The following is a 7516-nucleotide window of genomic DNA, read 5'->3' as shown; positions in this document are numbered from 1 at the left end:
TTCATTATTAATCTTTAAAAAAAAAAAACTTCAAAAATAGTTTTGCTTATTTAAAATTTAATTATTCTATCAGTTCACAAATACTAATTAAGCACTTATTATATGCCAGGAACTCTGATTGGAACATACTTATTTTAGGGGACAGGTCAGAGAAGAAATGGTAGAAAGAATAGAATTGTAGATCAGGAGCACATGGGGAACTATGGGAGGAGTTTTAATAAAGAGACAATACGATTTTACTGGAACTTTAAAAAAATACTTGTTTCTAAAGGCTATACTTTCAGGGATCATTTCTATAGTTTGTTACTAGAGAAGATTCTCTGAATCTGCAGAGCACCAGAAACCACGATGAGGACGAGAAGGCGCAGCATTCTTTCCTAAATGTGAACCCAGCTCCTGGTGTTGCTTCAACTGCCATTTGCCATTAATGATAGTTCTTCTTTTCCACTGGGAGAATAAAAAGGAGAGATGCAGTCCTTTCTCTATATATATGTGTGCGTGTGTGTGTGTATGTGTGTGTGTATATGTCTAACTGCTGTGTGGAGAATAGGCCATAATGGAGGAGTGGAAAGCAGAAAGACCACTTAACATATGCACTAGTTTTCTGGGAATTCTGTAAAAACGTACCACAGTCTGAGTGGTTTAAACAACAGAAATTTGTTGTTGAAACTCCTGGAGGCTAGATATCTAAGACAAAGGTGTTGGTAGAGTCAGTTCCTTCTGATGGCTCTGACGGAGACTGTTCTATGCTTCTCTCCTAGCTTTCTGGTGATCTGCAAACAATCTTAGGCATAGATGCATCACTCTGGTTTCTATTTTCATCTCCTCATGGCATTCTCTCTGCGTGCTCATCTGTCTCTGCATCCAAATTTTCCACTTTTATAAGGACACCAGTCATATTGGACTAGAGCCTACCCAAATGACCTCATCCTAATATGACTGCAAAGACACAATTTCTGAATAAGATCACATTCTGAGACACTAGGGATTGGGGCTTCCATGTATCTTTTTGGAAGAATGCAATTCAACCATACCAGTATATTATGGAAATAGTGAAGTCTAAAGATGATGGATGGACCAGAGTGTAAACACTGGAGACAAAGAGAAGTGGCTGCCATTGGTATCATTTTGAAGGTTGAGCCAACAGGTTTTGCTGATTAATTGGGTGTGGGGTATAAAGAATAGAGGGAACTTAAAAAGACTTCAGGATTTGGGACCTAAATAATTATTATTTTCTTAAATTAAGAAGACTGAGAAGAGTGTAGAGGAAAGTCAAAATTTTGTTTTTGAACACATTAGCGTGTTATCATTGAAATCTATTAGGATCTCTAGGAAGAAATGTTGATGAAGTGTTTTGGTATACAAGTCTGGCTTACGAAAATTTATAGCTGCAGAAGACTAATCACCTTAGTTCAACCAATACTTATGACAGATAAAAAATTCAGTTTTTTGTTTTGTTTTGTTTTGTTTTCCGCTTAGGCTGGAGTACAGTGGTGCGATCTGGGCTCACTGCAACCTTTACCTCCTGGATTCAAGCAATTCTTCTACCACAGTCTACCAAGTAGCTGGGATTACAGGTGTCCCCCACCACAACCAGCTAATTTTTGTATCTGTAGTAGAGACAGGGTTCCACCACGTTGGCCAGGCTGGTCTCAAACTCCGGGCCTCAAGTGATCTGCCCGCCTCAGCCTCCCAAAGTGCTGGGATTACAGGCGTGAGCCACCCCACTCTGCAGAAGTCAGTGTTTGTGAAAAGTGTTATTTAAAAAGTAAAACAAGACACCTTGCTCCAAGGCCACTGTAACATGTAGTGAAAGCAAGAGAAAAAAAAAAATAGCTCCCTTGATTTCCAATCTAACACCTTTTCCATTATATTGAAAGCTTTCATCAGCAATTTTTAGTTCCATATGCAGTTAGTAAACAGTGGTTGGTAGCCTAATGCAACAAACATGTTAAAAATTACAATTCTGGGCCCAGTAGTTGGGTGACAAAGGTTTCAGCTTAATACATATTCCAACATATTATCACAAAATGTATGAACATGACTAGATGGTCAAAAATATTGCAAGCTAGAATAATTTTGGAAATTGAACTTTTTTTTTTTTTTTCTTCTGACACATATTCAAAGCTCTAATGCAGGATCTGATGTTGAGACTATGCTACCTTGAAGCATAGAAGCTGAATGCCCCCAGAATCAGGCACTCAACTTCTCTCTGCCCACATATCAACTGGCAGCTGGCTCAGTCCCCGTTGAGTCCAAGAGTATGTTTTGTCCATTTGAAGATTTGGTTGAGATCAACTTTCTATGTTTGGCACTCTGACTAAATTTACACTTCAAGAGATTCTGAAAGATATGATCAGCATGTCGGTCTTCTGTTAGCTTTGAAGAAGGTTTGATTTCTTTTAAAGTGAAAATTAAAGTTCTTATACTTTTCCTCTTGGTTATTTTCATTTTGCAATAGAATATTTGTCAAAAATAGCTACACAGAACAATAGTATTTATAATATATACAAACATTCTATGCACTTGTAATTAAAATATGACTACAGAAATATAGAATAATCCTTATTGGCCTCTTTAAGACTACTTTAGCTACTGTATACTGATATTTTATAATGATTGCTGGGGCACATTTTTATTAATCAATGCAGCAGTTGATTAGCTGCAACTGTTAGAAATATTTGAGGAACTTCAAAAAACAGAAATATGTTCCGTCCATCAGGAAGGTTATGCTACTAACCCACTGGAGGTCATGACCGTTCCATTATGTGGCCATAGAGAAGGGACAGCTAAACAGCCTAAGCAAATTTCCAAAACAGAAAGGAAAGAATAGGTGTGCCATGCTCTGATATGTTGTAAATATTCTTATGTGTTTAAGATTCAGGGAGTAAAAGCTCAGTCAAAACAGCTTTTAAATGTACTAAATGTCATCCTCTGTAATTTTTCAATTAGAAAATTGATAACCAAAGGAGGGAAAAAAATAAGAAGAGAAAAAGCTAGTAGAGTCTCTTTATCCGGAGCTTTTGCCTTATTTTGTTTTAAATCTTGCTTAAAAATAGTTTGGAGATCAATTGCACACACCAAAACATAACAAAGCGTATATTATGCATAAATGCTAAATATTAATGGATATTTTATACTGAATTCCAGTCTAACAATAAAGGATATTTTGTCCTTTGCACTAAAATGCAGCAAAATAAATTTCATTAGAAGGCCTCCAGGGTTACTTGCTTGTGAATGCATTCTTTTATAGATGTTTACTAAGAAAAAATATTTAAAACAGATAGAAATAATGTCATCTCCATTGTGCATAAGCACCCATTACTACAGCTAGCAAAGAAACAGAGATAAACACACTTGCAATTTTTATGTTGCACAGATAACTTCCATCAGCCGAAAATGAAAGCCACATCTTTTGTGTTTAAAGAATAAAAGGCAGTGTTATATATTACAGTACCTGGAAGGCACTTGTGGCAGGTGCAGTAATTTAAGTCATCCTAAACACTCACTAAGGCAGCTAAGGTATAGGCCAGTGGGGTGAAAATACCAAGCCAAATAGGTTTAAATCACTTTTCTTTTTTAACCATCTTGAAAAACAGAAGAGATTTCATACCTCTCAGGTGGCTTGGTTATGACCCTACTAGAAAGCAGGGATGGAGTTCTCAAATTTCTTTCAGCCTTCCCCTTTATTCTATGATTTAGAAATAAAATCATAGGCAAACCTGGAGGAGTAGATACACATATTTATCAACTGTAGTGCCCAGTAGAGGGCACTGGAAAGGCAGGACTGAAAGATAAGACTGGACTCCTATTTTTAAATGATAAGGGTAGATCTTTTAGAAAAGAAAACCTGCAAAAATATTTTTTTCTAAGGACAAATTCATCGACAGAGTTTGACATTTATCCTTCAAATGCAATGTGAAATTAGCATTACTACTGTTTTCAAATTTTGACTTTTTAAATTAAGATTTCTTGTCATAATGTGTTCCCTCAATAGTCGGTAAAGGAAACCAAATTTTTATAACAAGATTGCGATATTCAGTTTACATTGGTTCTCATTGATAGGGAAGCAGATATTAGATGATTTCTGGCCTTTGATATTTTCTTCTGAATTTAAACATTAAAACTGTACCACCAAATTTTTGCTGCTTTTATTTTCTGAGTGATAATATTTATTGAACATTGTCAAGTACAGAACACTGTTCCAATATTCTAGCCAAGATACATGCCCTAAATGTTTATGTTTTAAGATATGATGGTTTCTGTATTATAAATAATTCCACTTACAACAAATATTGAAAAATGGCCCCTTATGACAACTTTTAATTTTTGTCCTCTAACTTTATAAACTTTAGGACGGCATACAGAAAAAAAGATATGGTAGAAAAGATGAGAAAATGTCCTAAATGCAATTGAATTTTAAAATATTACAAAGACAAAGGTAACCATACTGGTTGGAGGGTGTTTTAGATAAATGGTAGCAATAGATAATCCAAAAAAGGGCACATTCTATGATAATTCACGCTGCCCTAAACTTTTCCTGGGATAAAGCTTACAAGCTAATGGCAACCAGCATTTACCTCGTGCTGACCTTTCCTTTTCAATGAATAAAAGGATCACACATACTGCTCCACATCCTTTGTAGATCCACTTGGTGTTACATCAAAGAGCACCCTAAAGACCAAAAAAAGGCATATGTGGATGATATTAATAAACATAACTTGCTGAGTATTTTGAATTTCAATATTTCTGCAGTTTTGCATTAATCCCCACTCAGGATGTAGTGGACATTTGCATTTTTTCTAATTTTATAGAATTCACAACATCTGCTACAGTTTGGAAAGGTAGAAAACAAAGAACAGGGAGGCTTTTTGGCTTCTACACACCTCTTATTTGAAGAAGGGCTCAATCTTTTTATTTTTTAGTTTAATTTCACCCAACTCCATATGCTTGTGGAATGCATATTATAATAAGACTGCATTTGTTGACCAATCACAGCTGTGTCCATGGTGGCACTTGCTTGTAATCAATCCTCTCTCTGTTCTGTGGTGGTATGTCTCAGAAAGAAAACTGAGAACCATAAGAGCTATACCTTTGTTTGACTCACGCTGTTCTGCAAAATGATTAGTCATCATCCCAGCAGTGGCTTGGTTTCTCTAAGTCTTATTTGGAAGCTGCCAAGATGTAGTCAGATGCAAACACCGTGATATGGACACATTTAAACACAGGAGACAGGCAGCATGACAGCAGCAACTGAACATTTTTATCTCAAGCCTTAGACAGCAAGGCAGCAGAACAGAGCAGTTTAACTCAGGGGGACAGCAGTGAAAAGTATGGCAGCACATGAGAGCACATGCTGTAACAGGCTGACGGACAGCATTTGGCTTGTATCAGAAGACACACTCAAAAGCAATGCAAAGACAGAAAATAAGCTTCTAATTTCCTTCCTTGAAATTAGGTCCAGCTTCTGACTACTGTTCTGTGTTGGTTGGGGTTTTGAATACATAAAAGCAGACAGGCTTTAATTCATATCTGGTAATGGTTTTTTCTTTTCTTAAAACTGCTTCAGTGTGCATGCCTCTTTCAGTCCAGCTGGAAAAAATTATTTCTGTCTCTCGAATGACAAGTTTCATGACTCCTCTATAAACCTACCTTCATTCATTCATTCATTCATTCATTCATTCATTCGTATATATCTTCCTACAAAAGTACCTACTACAGACCAGGCCCTCCTTCGTTGCTGGGGGTATATCCTTGAGCAAACAGATAGGAGTTCCTGACATCTTGGAGCTTACATATCAAAGTGTGGTGACGAAAATAAATCTGCATAAAATATATAATGGACTAGATAGTATGCAGGCCATGCAGCAAAATAAAGTAGGAAATGATATAGGAAAAGCCCAACTGAGTTTAGGGGAGAGGCACACTTTTAAATAAAGTGTTAATGGCAGATAAGCTTGTAGCAGGTAAGGGAACCAGGCTGTGTGGTTGTGAGACTGTGTGTGTGAGTGCATGTTGGAAAAGACCACATTCCAGATGAAAGGGCCATGGCAAAGACACTGAGTTTCATTAAGCATATTTTGTATGTTCTTAGGTTGCTCCTAACCAACGACAATCTGAGATTTGCTCGGTTTCCTGCTTTTCTTTAACCCTCCTTTTATTAATTCATTTAGCAAGCATTTATTGAACATTTATTATGTGCACTGTAACAGTCACTGAAATAATGAAACTGAGTATCTCTCAGAGGATTCACAGTTTAAAGGAATATCTAAATAAATACCTTGATTAGTTTGTTCCTATAATTTGTTTCCTTATTTTGAGATAATCATATATTTTCTTCCTGCCACTCAGCATTCCTGAAAATACCTGAAATCTGAGAAAGACATTCAGGTCGCTTAATTATTTTGACATGCTTAATTATCTGGAAGCCTCCTGACTACAAGATGGAGGTTAGGTCAGTCTAAGGTTGTTTGACAACATAGGGAAAATCCAAAGCTTTTTGTATACGACTCTAGTTCCATCTTCTGCTAAATTTGCTGACCCACGTGGGTCATTTTTACATCCCCAATCTCTTGCCCCCCATTCTGCCTTTCTGCTCCCAAGGCACTCGGGTCTTGTAGGCTAGTTTATGTTTGTTCCTCTATCCCTCTTCACCCTGATTTTGCTTCCAGGAACTCTAATTCCTCTCACTCCACTAAGCAGAGCGTTCAGCTTCTTCTGTTTGCTATTCCCAAACTCAGCTCCAAGGTCTTATTTTGGATATCCAAGAGCTGTGTAGGTTCTCAGCGAAAATAAAATGGCCTTCAACTACATTCCTTTGTAAGGTTCCCCTGAAAGGAAATTTTAATTTCAAATAAAACATTTTTTCTTTATAATAGAAAGTAACATTAATTCAGAAGTTGTTACACAGTATCAGTAAATTCCCTTCTCCCTGTGCATTTGCTGATCTTTTTTCAATAAGTTCACAGCTGTTAACAACATAGGCAAACGTTTTGAGTCAGCCTTGCCTACAGCCTTGGCGCCCTTTGACGTTCTCCTTGCTGCAGTCCCCTGGGATGGTTATATTTCCCACTCTGCTGGGATCATTGCTGCTCTATGACTGCCTGAGCAGTGATTCATTATGTTTACTTTGAATTGTGCAACTTCACCTATGACTTGAACCTCAGAGATCACTCGGTATGGCTCAGCAGCCTTTACAGCCAGTGACACCTCAGTCTTTCTCTGAGTCTTCCTTTCCACCTCAAAAGAGTGCTGTAGCCCCTGTCCATGTCCTGTGCCACACAGGCCTTCCGCCATTGGAAAGCCTGTTGCTTTTGACTGATCTGCTCCACCATTTCTGCAATGTCTCTTCAAGGTAGAAATCTGGCGCTAGTGAAAAGAACAAGAACTTGGAAAACTGAACAGGATCTTAATACTTAACTAAGATGTGCAGCAAATCAGAATGCACAACAAAAAAGAGAAAGAAAAGTGAAGAAGAAGAAGAAGAAGAAGAAGAAGAAGAAGAAGAAGAAGAAGA

General features: G+C 37.3%; 1 non-coding gene across 1 annotated transcript; it reads left to right on the top strand.

The window, feature by feature from the left end:
• Positions 1-268: 268 nt before the first annotated feature.
• On the top strand, positions 269-475 carry LOC111538116. Its single transcript, XR_002730220.1, has one exon. It is a non-coding gene; the product is annotated as a small nucleolar RNA U3 (small nucleolar RNA).
• Positions 476-7516: the final 7041 nt, after the last annotated feature.

This window comes from Piliocolobus tephrosceles, chromosome 5, assembly GCF_002776525.5.
Source record: "Piliocolobus tephrosceles isolate RC106 chromosome 5, ASM277652v3, whole genome shotgun sequence".
Taxonomy (NCBI): domain Eukaryota; kingdom Metazoa; phylum Chordata; class Mammalia; order Primates; family Cercopithecidae; genus Piliocolobus; species Piliocolobus tephrosceles.
This window is presented reverse-complemented; position numbering and strand designations above follow the sequence as displayed.